Source organism: Lathyrus oleraceus, chromosome 1, assembly GCF_024323335.1.
Source record: "Lathyrus oleraceus cultivar Zhongwan6 chromosome 1, CAAS_Psat_ZW6_1.0, whole genome shotgun sequence".
NCBI lineage: Eukaryota > Viridiplantae > Streptophyta > Magnoliopsida > Fabales > Fabaceae > Lathyrus > Lathyrus oleraceus.
The window spans coordinates 82301186-82323444 of record NC_066579.1 but is presented as its reverse complement, the minus strand read 5'-3'; positions in this window follow the sequence as shown (position 1 = coordinate 82323444).

Here is a 22259-nt window from a genome sequence, read left to right as displayed (position 1 = left end):
AATGCTTTTTGACTTTAGAAAAATACAAAAATATTTTCATAGCATCTATGGATCACGATAAGTCAATGAAAAATAGTCTCAACAATTTCTTGTTTGTTTTGAGATTATAATTCATATTATGCTATTTTTGGTTGTTTTTAATTGATTTTAATTGCTTTCTGGCTTTAAAGATTTGTGAGAAAATTAGTCAAAGTTTGTTTGACTAAAAGTTGAACCTATGAAAATTTAATTGGACTTATTGAAGTTGTTTTGAATTGAATTTGAGATTCAACTTTGTTTGTTTGTTTTTATTTGTATTTTCTTTTGATTCAAAAATTACCAAAAAAAAAATATTATTGATTTCTTGACTTGTTATATTCATTCCTGTTCTGTTTGGTGTTGATCAAGGTTGAATTAATTCAACTTTGATCAAATTCATTGGATCTTGTGGTTTGAGAATCCTTAAGGATCATCACCTAGAGAGATGAATGAATTTGATCAAGGATGAGTTATCCCTTGATCAACTGGGATTGGTTGTTGTCTTCTTACCCCCCCTCCCTTTCATCTTCATCCTTTTCTTTCCCTTAATGGCCAATGAGTTAAAGTCTTGAGGTTGGTCTTGACAAATAGAAGTTTAATCTTCTTTGATCCAAACCAAACTCAACTTTATCCATGATAAAGTGAGTTGTTTTGTGTCAAAGATAGGTTACTTCTTGGTCAAGCAAATAACCAAAAGTTAATACAAGGCCCTTCCCCTCTTGTTTGGCATGGCAAGTTTATGGAGCTTGGCTTACTAGTCATGACCTCTAACTTATGTTCTTTGCCTATATTCTTAATGACCGGCCTCAGATAGGTGTGGCTACTATATTAGTCCACTTACGATTGCTTAACATAGCGCCACATTGTCTTATGACAAGCTAACATAACTCTACTAACTACTAAGTTTAATTTGAGCTTTTAAATTCTTGTCATTTACTTTTAATGTCATTTATTTCTTACTCATTATTCATCTTGATTTTCATTTTGCTCACTTGAGCATATATTTTATGTTTAAGTCATTTTTCTTTTGCTCATTTGAGCCCATTATTGTATATAAATATATTGCTATTTGGTGTTGTTTTGTGTTTGTTTTGATGTGAACCAAAATACAAAAGGACAAAGGACTTAGAATTAGGATTCACCCATGCTTAAAGTAGTTTAAGAGCAACTAGGCCTCATGCCTTTAGAATGCAAAATATGTTGAAGAGCAACTAGGTCTCATGCCTTTAGAATGCTAAAATTCAAAGTTGACCTCAAAGGACTTCTCCTCAAACTTATTCTTTGTCCATTCCATTTATTATGTTGGGAGCTTTTAATGTGCGTTTTTTGTGTGATAGGAATCTCATCTTAAGATTGGGAAAAGAGGACCATTGCCATGAGTAGCCAAGTTAAGAGCCAAGCCAAATGGAGATCCTAGGAGCTTGAATTCAAATTATTGATTGCTTGCTTTATGTGCTAAATCCAAAGGAAAGGAGCATCTTGAGTCATCTCTATGACTCCAAGAAAAGGAACTCCAAGGGTTATCTCTCCCCTCTTATCTTTGTATGCTTTAGGAATAACCCTTCTCTCCTCTTCCCCCTCTAACTAAGCCAAAAATCATTTTTAAAACTTTGACTTTATTTCAAATTAGAAACCTAGGCCTTAGGCCTTTGACTTTTCAAAACCATTTTCATAAATACTCATTGTAAATAAACTTTAATCCAACTTTGACCTCATTTTGTAAATAAATTCAACTTGTAAATATAACCCATTTCAAGTTGTTTTGTGGTTCCAATGGCCACTTGTTAAACTCTTTTCAAAAACATTATTCATATGTTTGAGTTATCATAGTGGTTGATGTAAATCTCATCTCATCCTTAGTGTTGGATTATAAGCCTTCCATGCTTATTATAGGGTTAACCCCTCACTAGCATGTTGAAGTCTTCCTCGCATGGTGGATTGTTGGTTTAGGTTGAGTTTTCTCCCTTTGATAACAAAAGACCTTAAGGCTTTTGATTAAAATCAATTCACCAATCTTTGAAATTTTTACCACGAACTACGAGGTTTTGACCCTCCTTTGTGATGGTACGTAGGCAATGGGTTCATCCATTCAAACAATAAAATTTGTAAATATACTCTATTCTCTTCTCATCCCTTCAATCTTTTGCATAATTTTTTTCACAAATACCAACCTACAACACATATTTGGAAAAAGGGTCCCCTTAGAGTACTAAGGATGTTTTGGGTGCGTAAAACCTTCCCATTTCATAACCAACCCCCTTACCTAGATCTCTGACATTTTTATTAGTTTTTTATTTGAAAAACTTCTTACTTGGCTTTTGTTCGCTTTTTTAGACTTTCCTTTGGATAAATAAAAGTGCGGTGGCGACTCGAATTGTATGTTGACTTTTGGTTTAGTCAATAAACCTAAAGGTAATGAAAACCCCGCTATAAGCTCTAAGTGAATGGTTCTTGGGTGAACTTTGGCAGAGTAACGGTGAGAGTCCTTTGCAATGATTGGGTCGCTCTCTTTTATGGAGGGGTTTATGGATTTCAAAGATTGTCTGATTCACCAAATCCAACTGTAATTTCGTTAGAGATTTTTGTTAGATACTGTGGGGACCAAATTTTTGCATCCCTGATCTTGTGGGATCAAATTGTGAGTGGGGGGAGAGACCATTTTTGGTACGGTTGGTGTATTCCTTCTGATCTTAACTTCTTGCTGTGGTCCCCTGTATACTCCTTCTTTAAACAATTATTAATCCTTTTTAATTATTTTTAGGTTTTGGATGTTAATGATTTGTTTTATTGCAGGTTATGTACATGATGGCTTGGTGCAAACGTGAAGACGATGAGGAAGTGAAGACGATGAGGAAGTGGATTGCACACTAGTACGCAAGCTATGGTCCCAACTCAATGAAGCTTTTTTCAAATGGGATGGATTTACATCGAATGGCACCTTGGTCGAACACTTGGTTCCACAAATTGTAATTAGTATTGTATTTATTTATAATGATGATTTTGGAAATGCATGTACAATTTCTCATTCTCATGTGCTATCCCAAGTTTTTTTAAAAGAAGAAACCTGAATACATTTGGTAAATGTAAACAACTTTGTATTAATGGACCCTTTTGGACAGTTGAGACCTTTCTTTATTTATTTGTAATTTTTTTGTATTAAACATTGTGGAACAATGTTCTATACTAGTAAAGATGTTTTAACAATGTAATGTGAAGCTTTCATCCAATGGAGTAATTATTTCAATTGCAAGCTAATTACTCCATCTTATTACAAAATAGAATCACTAGGTATAAGACCATAGTTAAATCCTAAATAAACTGGAATGAAGATTAAGAGAGAAATGAAAAGAAAATATACTCAGGGAAAGAATGTTAACACTTTTTTAAAAGTAAATCCCTTTGACCTGTTTTTGTTTTCTTTCTTATTACTATGAATGACAAGAAATGATAATGTAAACAAAAGTGCCAAGTCAAAAATACTGACAAGTACCCTTCTTTTGAAGAAAAGGGAAAAGAATGTGGTCATTTATTCAAAAACTTCCACTAATGTGGTCATTTATTCAAAAAAATACTTCCCCTTAATGGATTTATACAAATGATATTTTGATTAGTGATGCAACATGACCAAATGAAATGATCATGAGACCACCAATTAAAACTTTATGATAAAGGAAAAAATTGGGGTATGACAACGGGCATTCTGGCTTCAACGATAACCTATGCTCCAGAATCTCAGAATCCAAACCAGGCATGTCTTGATAGGACCAAGCGAACACATCTTAATACTCTCAAAGAAGATCAATCAATCCCTTATTAACCTTTGGACATAGTTAAGACACAATCTTGACTTCCTTCGCATCATCTTCAAGACCCAAGTTGACTAACTCAATATGCTCTTCGAATGGCTGGATGGATTTTCCCTCGTGCTCAAGTAGATGAGACAATTCATCAGACACTTCTTCATCACTCTCTTCCTCAGCCTCAAACACAGGGAATTCAAAGTTTGAAGAAGGAGTAGGATCATTGTATTCAATGGGTTTAGAAACCATCCTGCATAATGATTTGATATTTTGGTTTTAGATAAGTGACTTGTGACCAAATATTATGCAGATGGACAATTAATATTTATTTATGTTTTATGTGATTACCATTTTTAGAAAAGCAAAAAGTAAAATAAAAACATCATAGATGTGGATGAATAGAATTGCATTTTATTGGTGATAATTTGAAATATGCCCAACAATGTTCACTTCTCCCTTAGGCATAGGAGAAGGATTTTTCTAAAATCATAAAAACAAATTACTTAGAGCAATGGACAATAACAGGAACATCAACAACGATCCAATTGTTGCAAGCTTTTCAATGCGTCACAAAATTGATGCAGTCTTCATCTTCATCACCCTCGATCACAGCAGTTGAGTGTTGTTCACTACCATGGATGAACCCTCCACTACGGAAACTAGGTTGCACATCTTCATAAGATGACCCTCGCTGAAAACCCAAACCGGTTATGTTCTTGTTCTCGGCGACCTCTACCATACGGCCCCACTGATATGAACTTCCATCTTCACTAATCTTCTGAGCATCTTTGAAAGAGGACATAGGCGCCCCAGTTTTCTTCACTTCAGTAATAGATAGATCTTGGGACGGAGTTCCGACCTCATCCTTAACTTCCACATATGAAAAAGATGACAGATGGCTCACCAACAGCGTTTTCTCCCCACCAACAATGACAAGCTTTCCATTTTTTACAAATTTCAACTTTTTATGTAGAGTGGATGTCACGGTTCCAGCTTCATGAATCCATGGCCTTTCTAACAAGCAGCTATAGATCGGGTGGATGTCCATTACTTGAAAAGTAATTTGAAAATCAGTCGGACCTATCTTCACTGGAAGGTCCACTTCTCCTATGACAGTCTTACGAGAACCATCAAATGCTTTGACGATTATGCCACTGTATCTCATCAGGGCACCTTGATACGTTAACCTTAACAGAGTTGACTTGGGGAGTACATTCAAAGAAGAACCGGTATCAACCAACACATTTGACAATGCATCTTCCTTGCAATTCATCGATATATGTAGTGCCAGATTGTGATTTTTGTCTTCCTCGGGAAGTTCTTCATCACAGAAACTCAAGTTGTTGTAGGAAGTAATGTTAGCCACAATGTGGTCAAATTGATCCACAGTTACATCATGCTTTACGTAGGATTGCTCCAACACTTTTTGCAATGCTTCTCTATGCGCTTCAGAATTCATATGCAGAGACAACACTGAAACATTCGAAGGAGTTTGGAGCAGCTGTTCTACCACATTGAATTCACTCTTCTTTATCAATCTCAGTACCTCATTATCATCATTAGGATTCAATTTGCTGGATTCACCAGACTGACACTTTGGAGCACAAACCGGATTTGTTACGGGCACATCAACCTTCTTACCAACAGACATATCTTCTACCATCTCTGGAAAGACCGGACCAAACACACGACCGCTACGGGTCACCTTCGCAATATCAACAATGTTTACAATAGAATTGGTCATAGGCAACGAAACCTCTTGACCGTTCTCCACCATTGTAGCATTATATTGGTACAAAACATCTCTATCGGATACATACAGGACGGGGCCTGCTAACCGTATCACTAATGGCGATACTATTCTATTGACGTTGTTACTGTTTCTGTTATCAAACTGAATCACTACCCGCTCCGTGGTCTTAAACACAGGTACTATCACATTTATATCATCTATATCCCTCAACTGTTGAATCTGGATTACATTCTCGTCCATCAACTTATGGATATCTCTCTTGACGATCAAACACCCACGGGGATTCACGCTGCAAATTGCATAACCGTTATGGTTGTGCTCACAATCACTGATTGTACACAAATTCGTATGCATCTCTACCAAGGACCGACAAATACGTCATACATCAAACACTTGAAAACTTCCTGGACAATCATCTACCATATTAACAGAGCAATTACCATGGGCAGGCAATGGGTTAGCTTTTACATTCGGCGCATGGTCCTCGAAGGACACCATCCCAATCTTAACTAGCTTTTGGACTTCATACTTCAAAGGGTAGCATTTTTCAATATCATGGCCGGGAGCTCCTTGATGAAAGGCACAACGGAGCTCTGGCTTGTACCACCATGGGAGTGGTTCTGGAATTTGAGGAGGATTTCTTGGCTGGAGTAGGTTCTTGAGAACCAGAGATGGATAAAGTTCGGCATATGACATAGGAATAGGGTCAAAAGAGACCTTCTTCCTCACCAAATTCTGTTGTTGTTGATTATTGTTGTTGTAGTTGTTTGTTCTTTCTTATGGTTGTTGTTGACATTGTTGTTGAACTTGTACTGATTGATTGTTTGAAAATACTGGAATAACAAATTAAACCTGGTGATGATGCTGACACGGTTGCGTATTTATTTTAACATGAGGCCCAATCTGCCTCCCTACCGACACTATATTGGTTTCACCTTCCTTCTTTCTGGCGAAACTGCTTCCATATTTCTTGCTTGATGATACCTCTTCCTTAGACAAACGTCCTTCTCTAACTCCTTCTTCTAACCTCATCCCCATGTTTACCATTTCGGTAAAATCACTAGGGGCACTAGCAATCATGTGCTTGTAATAAAACGAACTCAGGGTCTTAAGGAAAATCTTGGTCATCTCTTTTTCTTTCAACGGAGGATTAATCTGAGCAGCAAGCTCTCTCCACCTCTGGGCATACTCTTTGAATGTCTCTTTTGCCTTCTGAGACATTGACCTCGACTGGTCTCGATCAGGCTCCATGTCCATGTTGTACTTATATTGCTTCACAAAAACTTCACCCAAATCATTGAACGTGCAAACACTTGCATTATCCAACCCCATGTACCACCTTAGAGCAGCACCAGTTAGATTGCCTTGGAAATATTAAATTAATAACTGATCATTATCAGTTTATGTTGACATTTTCCTGGCATACATAATAAGATGGCTAAGTGGACAAGTATTTCCCTTATACTTTTCAAAGTCAAGGACTTTGAACTTCATCGGGATCTTGACATTCGATACTAAGAAAAGTTCAACAACACTCTTACCGAATAAATGTTTTCCTCTCAACGTCTTCAATTCCTTTCACAACTCAAGGAACTTATCCTTCATCTCATCTATTTTCTCATAAACATCCAGACCCTCAGACGGCTCGGAATGGTAGATGGTGTCCTCGACACGAGGAAGAATGTGAACAACTGGAGGAGGAACAGACGTGACCGGGCTAGATGCCAACATGGAAGCAAAAGTAGACGCAAACCCTTCAGGAAAAAAGTTCGGTGGCATTCCCCATGGGAATCCGGCAAGCATAGTCGCAGCAAACTGAGTAGCGGGCACAGTTGAGTTAGCAACCTCTGAGATGACGGTCCTCTAAGGAGGAGGAGTTGCAGGCGTTGGAGAAGACTGATTCTGAGCATCTGAAACAGACTCCATCATGGCAATCAAACGAGCAATCTCATCCTTCAACTCTCGGCTCTCTTGTTCCAAATGTTCCATGATTCTAGGTTGATTGGCGCGAGTGTTGTATCGGTGAGTCAGCTTGGTTGAAGCACAGAAGACTAACCAATACGACATATGGCAGAAGAAAACCTGTTATGCAAATGATGCATGAAATGCAATGTTTTGATTGTTTTTAGTTTCAAGGAACATAATATTTTGTTTACAAGTATATAATAATAATAACAATTTGATTGACCATGAAAATATCTTTTATTCACATAATTTTGGAAGGATTACAATGAGTACAAGAGAAAAGGAAACTAATCATCCTAAGGATCCCCTAACAACAGTGTCAGATGATCTGGCTGCATGCACGTACTTCCTTCGAATGCGTCGAATCTCAGACTCAAAAGAAGTCTTCATCTGAGCCTTCTCGAGGACAAACTGATCAACAATCTTCTTCCAAGCACCGGAAGACTGAGGAATACTAGAGGAAGATGGACTCTCTGGCTCTCTTTGTCTCTTCACTACTCGTTCTTCAAGAATTTTAATAAGCGCGTCTTTATCCTTAGACTCAAGCTGCAACTCCTCATGCTTTGGCTCAAAGCGTGGAACCGCTCTTCCCACATATCCTTCTCTTGCTTCATCTTCGCGAGTGCATCTTCCAACTCCTTTACATCTTGGTTAGGGAGAGTTGATGGCTCAGCCACAACCAAAGATATAGGTCTTTCGCAAGCATACAACATCTTCAACTCCAAAGCTCTCTTCTTCACCCAAAGTGTGCAAGCTTCCAAAGCTACATAACTGCGCGGACCAAGCTCGGATCTTGCTTTCTTATGCACGTTATGCCAAGCATGCACCATATTCTGCTTCAAATGTTGGGGATCTTTACCCTCTTGATAGAAAAGACCTTCTAATCAAGTGTTATTAGGTTTGTCTCTCAAGGGGAACCCAAGTTGACGACGAGCCAAAGCAGGGTTGTAATTGATTCCTCCTTGTGTACTAATGAGAGGCACATTAGAGAATTCACCACAACTATCAATAATATCCAAGCTACTCAATGCAGAGTCGTACCAAACTATATCATCATTAGTTAGGTACATAAGTCTCTGAGACCACCATAGACATTGTTTGTTCTCCATAAAATCAGGTGTCTGAGGCAAGTGCGAAATAAACCACTTGTACAAAAGAGGAACACAACATACAATAGTCCCACCACCTTTAGAATTTCTTAGATGCAAAGAGAATTACATATCACCTAACAGAGTAGGCACAGGATTCCCAACCAAGAAGATTCTAATGGCGTTAACATCAACAAAATCATCAATGTTAGGGAACAAAGCCAAACCATAGATGAGCAACATAAAGATGGCTTCAAAATCATCCATACTACCGGCCTGAGCAAAAGCAGTAGCTTTCCCAATAAAGAACTCGAAAGTCAACCCAAATACTCCTCCTTTCTTCACCCAATGAGCCTAAATCTCGCACTTCTTCAGATGAAGAGCTTCATCTATAATACGAGATCTAGGAATCTCTTCCAATCCACTAAAATGCATTTTGTCAAAAACAGGTCATCCCAAGAGATGAGCATACTCCTCTAACATAGGCACAAGCTGATAATCGGGAAAGGTGAAGCAACAGTAGAGAGGATTATAAAACTGAACCAAAACACTCAAGAGTCCTTCAACCATATCAGCAGACAATACAGACAGAAGCTTCCCATGACGTTGCTTGAAGTTGAAGGGATATAATACAAAAGATGATAACTTCCTTAGTTCATTCAAATCAGGACATCTGAAACTGTAACTTTTAGCGTTCCTTCGTCCATAATCCATGGTTTGAAAATATTTTCAAATAAAACCTCAGTTCCTTGAAGTTACTTCTCGTGTGATGAATGTCATGATGCGCATGAATGCATGAATGCAATAATCACAAATAAGGGATCACAAACAAGGCAAACAAACAAAGGTCAAGGGATGAATCAAGTCTTTGTCAAGATCAATCATCCATTTTGGTGGATTATGGTTTTCACCTTATCAACACCCAAGTTCCAGTGATATTGACAAGACTTGATTGGATCAACTAAGAATAAAGGGTTTGTTGTGAGTCACAAGCATGGAGTCAAGTTAAGAACCACCCCAAGGGAGTGTACTAAGGATAAAACCTATAGATGATGTTCTAAAAATTTCCCAGAGTCTTAACTCCATCTACTGGATATTACAGGTTAGGATAATTGACTCATCAACCCATAACATTCTCAAGAGAAACTCGTCTGAGTGTAGTATCGCGTAACAACTGTTATCAAGTCTACACTTGAACAGTCTTCGCACTACGTCATAAATTGGCCAAGTGGGGTTAAATGTTCTACGGTCCTCAGCTTCTCGAACCCCAAATCAGAGAAAGTAATGCCTAACCACAAATAACTTCTGTGATATCAATAGCTCCAAAAGGGTCTCCACTGATTAGGTGGGTCTCAAGCCAACTTGTTAAGGACTACTTCACATAAGTCAAACATGACTATACCATCCTCATATGTTAATTGCACTTAAGTTCGGGTTAGAACTTATCTCACCACTCAGAGATCACCAACCACAACAAGAAGATTATATCATATAAACAAGTATACAAACATTAAATATACAATTACATAAAAAAGTTGGCTAAACCCATTGGAGACTACTCCTCATCAAAGTTGCCACTTAATTTTCTGTAGCGGTAAATTCATGACCATCAAGCTATGGATAAGATTAATGTCAATAAAACCAGAGTCGCCACCACGCTTTTATTATTTCTAAAGGAAAAGGGAAAAGTACGAAAAAAACCCAAAGATAAGAAGTTTCTAAATCAAAACTAATAAAATGCCAGAGATCACAGGTAAGGGGGTTGGTTACACAGAGGGAAGGTGTTAGCACCCAAAGTGTCCTAGGTACTTCTAGCGAGCCCTTTTTTATGTGTGTATGTGTTTTGGTATAAAATATGTTTGCAATAAATAGAGTGTGGGGATGAGAAAATAATTCATTAATTATATTTTTGTGTTTGACACAACCTTCAGACTTGTGCTTACGTACCAACATAAAAATGAGGGATCAAAACCTCGTAGTTTGTGGTATCAATTTCAAACTGAGTGGATTCCTTTTAACAAAAATTTAAGTTTAAAAGAGGCACAAAAGGCCTAAAAAGGTTTGAATGAGTGTTAGTTCTTTTTGTCTATTGAAATTTTAAGTCAATATGGTTAAGTTCATTTACAAGTTTGATTAAGAAAAGAGTGTAAAAAATATAATGGCATAAGGCCAAGGTTTATAATTTGCAATGAAGTCTAAGTTTAGAAATCACAAGCAAAGAAGACTTTGAAAAGAGGGAGTGATTTGAAATTTAAGAAGTGGGAGGATATGAAGAGACTAATCCTAAGCAAAAATTTAAAAGTTAAGGGTTGAAAAGATCTGACCAATAGGATACAATCCAATAGACAAGAATGTCATATATAAACCCACTTTTCCTTTGGACTTTAAATCAAGCAATATCAATAAGCAAGTAGCAAAATGAAGAGGAAGGCATCAAATAAATATAGCCACATCCAAGCTAGCAACTTCATAATCTTCTTCATAGTCTTCCCATGTATCAGATGACATACTCCTTGAATGGCTCAGAATAAGGCATTAGACACAGGTTCAAAGTATCATTTGCATCAAGACCATGTAGCAGATGAACTCAAGTGAATCTCAATACTTGCATCAGATGAAGATTCAAATCCTAAGAACTTGGTTTCAGAAATGTTGGCATTGGCCAAGTTCTTTTGCATAGGAAATGTTGCCTAATTCTAAGTCCAAAGCTCAAATCAAATCCAACAGTCCACACAAACATTTTTTTAGGGTTTTTTGTTATTTATTAGGTATTTTAAGGTCCTAAGACCACAAACACAAACAAGATACACAAACAAGATACACAAACAAGTATACACAATCACAATACATGGCTCAAGTGAGCAAAGTGAAAAGGGCTTAAACATAAACAAGTTAAATGGTATGGAAAATGGCAAATGAAATGGTAAATGACTTGAATTTAAATTGCATAAAGTAAATGACTTGTAATTAAAAGGTTAGTCAAATGTTAGTTGATTAGATGTTAGTGGAGTTTTGCTTTTCAATTGTTTAAGTCATTCTTTGGAGAACACTCAACCCTCTATTCACAAGCATGGATCCTTGAACCAATACATCTTCCAAAGGAAGGAAAAAAGGCCAAGTTTCCACACAATACCATGAAAGGGGGGAGACTTACAATCTCACTTACTAGAATGTTATGCCTTTGGGTCAAAATTTAGCGCTATTTTAAGCAATTGTAATTGGACTTATGTAGAAGTTATAACTATCTGAGGCCGGGCAATAGAAATTTTGGTGTTAATGCATGTTAGAGATATGGTATGATGGGCCATACTCCTAAAACATACTATACACAAAACGAAAATGATCAAAGGATGGGCCTAATCTCATCCATACTTGTATTGGTTCATCTACCATGAAGTTATTGATGGATCAATTAGCCTTAGGATATTGAGATGTCATTGGTCAATGAAAGGGATGGGATAGAATGGGATTGAAGATGAAGTGGGGGGGGGGGGGGGGGGGGGGAATGAGACAAACACAAATTGATAATGAGAGGAATTTTATCAAATTAAAATCATTCATTCATTTTGGGAGATGAAATGTACATTTCATCAATCCCCTAAATCTAATGATTTTAATCCAACAAAAGTCAAATTAACCTTGACCAAGGCCCAAACACATAGTCAAACTTCACAAGTCAATAAAAATGGATCAACATAATTTCTACACAATTAAACAATTAAAAATTAAATTAAAATGCATTTAAATTGAATTATGTTTAATCTAAAACCTAAAACCTCTTCAAAACCCCAAATAAATGGCCAAGAGATTTATCATAGGTCAAACAAGGTCAAAGGACCTTGGAGAAAAAATTTCATTATTTTTGAAAAGTCAGAAGTATTTTTAAACAATTAAAAATATGCATAAAAACAATTAAATCATGAAAAATATCAATATTATTCCAAAAAATAATTTTAATTCATAAAATGAAAGAGGAGAATATTTGAAAAAATTTGGTGAAAGTCCCATATTTTTTGGATGAATAATGAAATTAATATGAATTAATTAAAAATAAGCAATTAAATGAAATATTTAGAAATTCAAAAAAAGGAAAGCCATCTGATCTCCCTCATTAATTGAGGTGGTAGATCAGATGGATGAAAGCATGCATTCCATGATGCACTGCAGTCAACGTAATATAGGCTTCGTATTCAAAAGCAACACATGAGATTAAAATATTTTAAAAAGATCATATGGTTGAGATGCAAGACAACTCATCACCGCAGCTAGATCTTCGGTCTTCTTCTCCGGTGGACCTCGCCGGAATGGTCCACCATCAACCATCACCAAAATGAAAAAGCAAGACATGGATTTAAAGAAAAAATGCCCAGGAGCTCGAATTTGGCCTTAATTTTGTCAAATTCCAAGTATATGAAAAGATACAGGGATTTGAATTTTGAGGATCATGATCTGAGTTGCTTCGATTTGACCTCAAAGCAACTCAATTTTGTGGCCTACATTGGTAGGACTTCAGCAAACCAACAATCAGTCAAAATGGATGAGAAATGAGGGAGAATCGAAGAAGAAAAGTTTCTGAAATGTCACCTTCGAGGAGCTTCAGATTATCTTGATCTTGTTTCCAATTTGGCTTGACTTGACTATAGAAGCTTTTAGAAGATGATTCGGATGGTTAAAAAGCTTGGACTCTTGGAGTTTCAATCCTAAAACAAAAGGAGAATTGAAACTCGGTTTCTCAAGAAACCTTCAAGATTATCCTTTCAATGGTGTTTGGGGAAGATGGGGGTCTAAGCTTGGGCAAGAGGTATCCTCTTTCTAATCATGAAAGGTCTTATTTATAGCCACTGTGAATGATATTTGCACACTTCCAAATTTGATAAATTTTCAAATTCTCCCTTGCATGGATGCATGGGCGGGCATTAGGCCCATAAGATGATGCCATCTCATCCAAAGTTCAATGTACTTCATTCTGAAATCATGTTAGAAGCTCATGCAACTGTGTGTGAAAATTGGAATTTGAAATTATCCAAATGGTGCTTTAACTTACACCCATGCGCAAGTCCCTCAATTTTAATCCAAATGGGATGATCTTGTATGTTTTTAGAAAGGTGAGGTCAAGGGGAACAACTTTCATGTTGAACACTTTTTCATTTGAAGGTTGGATCATGATGAAGTTTGAGGTGGAAGTTTGGGAAATCAAAAATATTTGAAAATTTTCGAAGTCCCAAGTCAAATGTTCACTTCTTCCACCTTTAATAACTTTTTCTATGGACTTAAAATGAAAAATGTTTTTTCATCAAAGTTGTAGCTATTTAAAACCTATTCAATTTGGTCACAAATTTAACCTTATTTGGATTTGGCATGAATGAGTTGTACATTTTAGAAGTTGAGGAAAATCACTTGTTCAATGGTATTGGCCCAAAATGACCTATAATGTTTCCTCTTGGCACATGCATTTCCAAGTTGAATTTGAACTTACTCCAAACATAAAAGTTTAAGTAGACATCTTGAATTTTATAATTAAATTTTAATGACTTTCATCTCATAAAATTTGAGCAAGTGATGGCCTTGGGAAGTTGACCTCCAAACTAGAGTTTAGACAAAATGACCTATAATCTTTCACCATAAAAAATGACTTTACAAGCAAAATTAGCTCTTGACTTCAACATGAAAGTTGTTTGGAATTTCATTTAGAGTAATGTTTCTCTTGGAATAATTTTCATATGACAAAAATTGTAGGAGATAGGGTCTAGGGAACCCCAGTTTTAACTAGTTGACTTTCTCTGGTCAACCACCATGAACCAACTTGCTAGCTTGACAATCTCTTGATCTTTGGGACTCATGGAGGATCATATATGCATAAGATGATGAAATATGAAGTATACCTTTAGATATTTGATCAATTATTGAGGAAACTTGTTAGAGAAGTAACACAAGCTACCTAGATGAATTAGGGTTTCCAAGGCAAACAAACTTCAAACTCTTGATGATTTCTTGATCAAAATAACATGTGAATATCATGGGGATCCATATATGATACTTAGAGCTAATGTAAACCAATTCTTGATTGAGCTCCTTGCATTGAGGGTCTCAAACCCTAGATATGAACTTGATAGAGCATAAGTGAGCATGTACACTACCTACAAAAGAAACAAACTATACATTGATATATTTTTGATATTTTGGTTAGTAAACAAAGAAAAATGAAGTATGCCAAGGTAAGGCGGATGCCAAGGTATGATCCCAATGCTAATGCATATGATGAGACAGCATGAGGGATCTTAGGGTCAAAATTGGGGTCTTACAGCAGACCAAATGAATTAGCGAATCCATATTCTTGAATGTATACACCATGTGACGATGCCATATCCAACAACTAGGGTCTTAGGAATCTGAACGATAATGATGATGCTTCACACCCACCAACTAGGGTTTCAAGCTACGCTCCATGATAAATACAACTAGGATGAAATACTCACATCCTATTCAATGCCATGTGTGATAAGAACCCTTGAATCCACGATTATACTTTTTCAATGCAAGTTGAATGTGTTATGATACAATGGATATATGGATGAGATGAATGCTTATCAGGATATGAAAATTATTAGAGTTAGTGACCTATATTAACTTGTGAAGGGTAGGGTGAATTTTGGGGTATGATAATTACAAAATACTGAAACTTATAAAAAAAGTTTAATCAACAATTTAAGGTGTCACCAACAACAACCGTTCAAAACTCATCAAAAATTTGAAATTTACCCAGCGGAATAAACAAACTAAAGTCTTTCAAATTAATTTCATCAATAAAGTATTAAACTTTTAAAACACCAAAATCATCATTAACTCAAAATATAACAAACACCCTGTTCCCGATGTTACAAGATCATAACACTAAAAACCACTAACGTACCATAAAGTGATAAATAAAACAAAGATTGCCTCCAACTAGCCACCTTCTCCATATAACAACAACTTTACTCATGCATATTTCTAAGATGTACATGGTGCACAATATTAAGCAAAGGGGTGAGAAACAAATTTCAATATGAACAGTGTAAAGAATGCGAAGGTAAAGAAACACACAACATGTCATACATCCAATACACAATCATCATCACTATAATCTCACACCCATTCATAATAATATACAATTATATATATGCAATATGACTCACGACACAACGTGATACTTATGCATGTGGTACCAACTCAACATTTGTTTCTCTCTGAAACCGGGTCCCCCCTTCTAAACTCCAAGCCCCCCCCCCTTTTGAGCTTGGGATAAGTCACTAGTCTCCCCTCTAGAACTAGTAAGCATGCCTCTTTCAACGACATGACACAATGATACATTTCCATACAAGTTAATGCAACAACAATATTAATGTTCACGACCCCCTTTCGACCATAAACAACATGCATTGATACACAATAGAAATCCCCCTTCTGAATTACTATCCACCAATATCAACAACAATCCACACCAAAAATACATAATTAAAACCTTTTGATAATTAGGCCCACTTCTTTTTTAAAACTCACACCATATCCCTTATTTCCCTTTAGTTCCTATTTTCCACCCAAAAACTTATATTTATATTTTATTTTAATTAACCAATCAAAACAATTTTTTATTTTAATTATTTCAATTATACTAATAATTCTACCACCCCACTAGTGTCCCAGATACACAAACATGTAATTAAATAAAATAAGAATAATCTGATTAAATAATTAATCAAATTTCGGAGTGTTACAAACAAGAGGCTTAAATTTATAAAAGTAAGTTTGGATTGTCTTTTTAGAAACATTGACTAGGTTATCAAGATGGTTAACTTTTAGTTTAGTACTTCTTGGTGTTTTAGCCATGGTTCAGAATCTAATGATTTCCATAGTCTAGAGTCTGATGATTTCCAGAGTCCATAGTATATTTTGTTCAAAGTCTAGATTGTTCAGAGTTTGCACTATCTAGAGTCTAGAGTATGATATGTTCAGAGTCTGCTTTGTCCAACGTCTGACTTGTTCAGAGTCTTCTATATCCAGAGTCCACTTAGTCAAGAGTCCAGAATTTTCTTTCATTATCTTTAAGATTCTGCACACTAAACGAAACTATTAGAGTACAAAATTGTTCTTTATACTTTGTTATCATAAAAACTCAAGGATTGTATATGTATAACTAAACTTGTTCCAATATTCCAAATTAATGTGAGACCACCTCTAACCAGAGATAAACCTCCAAACAAAGTAAATCTCTCATGAATAAAAATAAGATTCCTAGGTAAAACAAAGGACCATCCAAACCACCTAAAAATTATATACCATAACAATTTCTCAACCTCTTAAGTAACAAACAAATGAGAAACCTACTCTAAATGTCCACAACACATGCCACAAAATGTACCATCATGATCATGTAAGGCATATATGTTAAACATATTCTCTCTACTATAGACCTTATCTTGGAGGAGTTGGAAGAGGAATATAACCATATTATACAGGCCCCAACTATTTTAAATATCTGGAAAAGTCTAACTCATTTTACTTACAAAGGCCTCAACACCAAAATTAACATAAATTAATGCATTGCAAGCATACACAACATAGAAAACCCCATCTTTTTCATATCGCCACCTTAAACAATGACTATCTTGAGAAAATAGTTCATTGAATGTTCACAAGGATATTATCAACTAACACCTGATCACATAATAAAAGAGGTTTCCTCTAGAAGAGGTTCTTAACCAAAGTATCATCCTCCTAAAACCCAACATATCTTACTTTCTTGTATTTTTTCTCAGAGATAATATGGAGTCTAAGGAATCTCTATCTAAGAGGAATTTGACCCACATATAGATCATCCCCAAAGGAGGTGAGAAAATAATACTAAACTTCTACTATGGGTTATCAACATTAGTTCCTAAGGACATATTACTTTCCACCAAGGAATAAAAGAACTTAACCAGCAAAACATACCCTGCTTTAATGGAGGACACTTCCATTTTCCCATATCTAGTCAAAAGTTTATCCCTTCATCAACTAGAAGCATCCTGACATAACCTACAATTCCATTTGACTAACATCATTAAGTTCACCCGACAAAGATCATAGATCCCCAAGCCACATATTTTTTTCGCTTTACATACATATGACCACTTAACCCAATAAATCTTAGCCTCGCCTTTCATTTGCACCTTCACAAAAACCTTCTTTTAATCCTAAAATATTGGTCCATGCCTTGACAAGAATTTTAAAAAAAAATACAAGAAGAAAATAAAAATAGATTTGAGGACAAAGTTTATCAAGATGAGTCTTCTACTAGGGTGATCGGAAAGTGTCTCCACGAGAGAAAACACCTTATAATAAGAGCAATCAAGGTTGTTAAAGTAGACTTCACACATATATTATGTTGGGAGAAACTAACATAAATAAAATAAAGGAACACAATAGCAAGACAAGGCATAACCTATAAACTCCAAAACAAGATAAAAACCATGATCATTGTCAAATTAATAACAAAGAATAAAATTATGTCAAAAATTGTTACAACATACAAACTAATCTTAACCACTCAATGACCCCAAGACACCCACACTCTCCAAAGAAAATATTTAACTACATCTCATGAAACTCTAACACAAGATTATAAGTGAAAAAAATCCATATACAAACTTAAAGTGCATTTGATTGGCGCATCTTGTAACAAAGAAATGGAGTCCATTATATATGCATTGACCTCCATCTTCCTTTACAATACTAGGAAATGTGAGACTTCTTCAACGTGTATATTTTCAACCAATCCAACAATATCCATATTGATTGAAAATTATATATCATCTTTCATTGTCTACACAAATATACAGAGTTCAAAGAACTATCAGACTCCACCGAAAAGAGTATAGCCAATTAAAGTTACACCACTCCAAGAGTTTTCACAATGTTTTCACCAAAAGTTACACTTCAAAAAGAACTATCATACTCCAATTGAAGAAGAGTATACTTAACTTGAAGCTAAGTCACTCTACGTATTTTCACACTGTCTTCACCGACAATCACAATTCAAAAAAAAAAACTATCGTACTCCACATGAAGAAGATTATAATTCATTTGAAACTAAACTACTCTAAGAATTTTATTTTCTCATTACCAACAATCATATTTTAAAAGAATAAGTGTACTCTCCTAGAAGATTAAAATTCATTTGAAGCTAAATATTTTCATGGATTTTCACTTATCGGGAATCATCCTGAAAAATTTATGGTGCAACTTCCAAGTTGGCAGGAAGCTCTTAAACCACCTACATAATCTCAAAATACACATTGCATCAATGTCAATCAATGCTTATTTACTAACTAACACCTTGTGTAATCCTGGTCGTATCAACACATCTTTGACTTGAGTTTTCCATAAGTAAAAAATTATTCTTTGATCAATTTTCTCTAGCTCAAACTGCAAAATAGAACTCATGACTGTAACTAAACAATACTATATCCTGAAGCTAGCCAGAATATACCCAAACATGTCGCACGACCGAACATACAACAAAGTCTCCGCCGAACTTTATTTATCCCAAAAGAGGGAAGGGGAAATATTGATAAAACCTAAGGGAAAAGATAAACGGGTAAGGAAGTCGGTTATGCAAGGGGAAGGTATTAGCACTCCTCACATCCATGGTACTTCATGGGAACCAATTTAAATTCTCTTGCTTGGATGGGTGTTTCTATCTTTGTGTACTTGCAAAATAGAGAATGGGTTAGAGAGAATGCTCAAGGAGGATTAGGGCCCTCATGCCTACGTATTCTGATAGTGTAATGAGAAAGTCAGAGCCTTGTAGATCGTGGAACCAGAGAATTAAATGGGGGAAAAGAAAGAAAATTGATCACCAAGGATTCACATCCTTGTGCCTACGTAGCCTCATAGTGTAATAAGGAAGTCAGAGCTTAGTAGTTAGGATGATTATGACTAAAAGAAAGATATGATCAAGGTTGTTTTTAAACTGAAAAAGACTAGAAACTTACTGATGTGGTGTTTAAACCAAGGCAAAAAAAGAAGTAGAGAAATGGTGTCAAAACCAAGAAAAGGGGTGTGAACCATGAAGGTGATTAACCCAAATTGTGGTGTCATAACCAAGAAAGGAAAGATAAAAGTGGTGTCAAAATCAAGAAAGAGGTGTTAACCGTGAAGGTGATTAACCCAAATTGTGGTGTCATAACCAAGAATAGAAAGATAAAAGTGGTGTCAAAACCAAGAAATGGGTATTAACCATGAAGGTGATTAACCCAAATTGTAAGAAGATGGTCTTTTAACCGAGACTCGTGATTAACCAAGGAAATGGTATGTTAACCATAAAAGGTGGTTAACCCAAATGAGAGAAAATGGTCTTTTAATCGAGAATCAGTGGTTAACCAAGGAAATGGTATGTTAACCATAAGAGGTGGTTAAACCAAGGAAATAAAATAATGGTGTTTAAACCAAGAAGAACTTGAGGTGGTGAGCCAAAGGGCTAGTTGCAGACTTGACAGTGAATTGACTTGAATTTCAATAAAGACTATAAATAGAGATGAATACTCGGAGCAACTGGGTCATTCGTCCTGTACCCAAAATATCCAGAATAAGGATAGGAATGCTCCCTGTCATCCATTCTCTATTGCTTAACCATCATGACATGCAATCCTTGTCAATGTCTGACAAGTTGTTGAAATAGGTCCTCAGGGATGCTCTGTGGGGATGAGGCAGATGGTTGATACCTTGACTTGAGCTTGAGGTCTTATACTTGTTGGGAAGCTTGAGCTCCAAAGTAACAGAGACAAGTCCCATAAAGTAACCAAGAGATTTATGGTCACTTGACAAAGACAAAGGGCATATGTGCAAAGTCAAAGGATCTAGTTGATCAAATGGGATTTGATCAAGATAAATCAAAGGGAAGGAGATGGATAAAATATACAATGCATGACCATACAAAGTAAATCCTAGGGTCTCATTGTTAAGTACCTTAAGAGGAAGCCATGTGTGTGTAAAAGTGTACTAAGTCTAGGTCTCATTGTTAGGTAGTCCAAGAGCAAGCCATGTATGTGACAAGTGTGCTAACCTAAACAAATGAATGTGATAAGAAGAGGCATAAGGTAATGAATAATAAACAAGATGACAAGATCACAAGTTCAAAAGTTCAACAAGTGAACAAGGTGCAAGTGATCAAGAGGTCAATGAGTCCAATGTCACTCCAAATCAATCATAGGTCTAAATCCTAAGTCCTAAGTCCAAAGTATCACTTCAACTTAAGAATGGGTCTTAAGGGTCAAGCATATCCATTTTATTATGTTTTGATTCATTGAGATTGTCAAGCAAACCAAACACAAGATAAGAAGCATAAGATGAACAAGACAAGATGAATAACGTATGAAGTGAAATGATGAATGACACATAAAAGTAAATTGTAAGAATAGAAGTTGCAAGAATTTAAAGTGTTAGAGGTTTAGATATTTAGAAGTTAGATGTTAGGTGTTAGAAAGATAATTCAAGTCATCACATTAGGATCATTTATCAACAAGTCAAAGGACTCATACATATGATACACCAAGGAATAAACTATCACTAACTTAAAGTGTCAAAAATATGATAAAATGATCATCTATCAACATATTGAATTAGAGAAGATTGAATTAACCAATGGACACTCTATCAATGATTTGACATATTGAAGATCTCACCAACCAAGCAACCACTCAAGCAAAGTAAAAAAAATGACAAAATATTAATTAAAAATGAAATAAAAAGAGTTTAAAATGGTAAAAAAATGGGAAAATAAAGATAAAATGAAAAACAAATATCAAAATGTAAAAGAAATGGATGAAAAAAATATGAGTAGTGTAGTGGTAAATTTATGACCACTTATGGATAAGTTTAACGTCAATAAAACTAGAGTCGTCACCGCGCTTTTATTGTTTCCAAAGGGAAAAGGGAAAAGTACGAACAAAACCCAAAGATAAGAAGTTTTCAAATCAAAACTAATAAAATGCATGAGATTACAGGTAAGGGGGTTGGTTACACAGAGGGAAGATGTTAGCATCCAAAGTGTCCTAAGTACTCCTATGGAGCCCTTTTTTATGTGTCTGTGTTTTTGGTATAAAAGATGTTTGTGCAAAATAGAGTGTGGGGATGAGAAAAGAATTCATTGATTATATTTTTGTGTTTGACAAGACCTTCAGACTTGTGCCTACGTACCAACATAAAAATGAGGGATCAAAACCTCGTAGTTCGTGGTAACAATTTTAAAATTGGTGAATTTCTTTTAACAAAAATTTAAATGAAAAGGAACCAAGGGGAAAAAATTGAATGGGTTTGTTAGTTCTTTTTGTCTTTTTTTTGAAATTTTAAGTCAATATGATTAAGTTTATTTACATATTTGATTTAAGAAAGAGTTTGAAAATTCAATGGCATAAGGCCAAAGTTTCTAATCATTTAAACAAAGTCTAAGTTTTAAATTACAAGCAAAGAATTTTTTTGAAAAGGAGGAGAGATTTTGAAATTTAAGAAGTGGGAGGAGATGAAGAGGTTATCCTAAGCATAAAATTAAAAGTTAAGAGTTGAAAAGATCTGACCAATGGGATGTAATCCAACAGACAAGAATGTCATATAGAAACC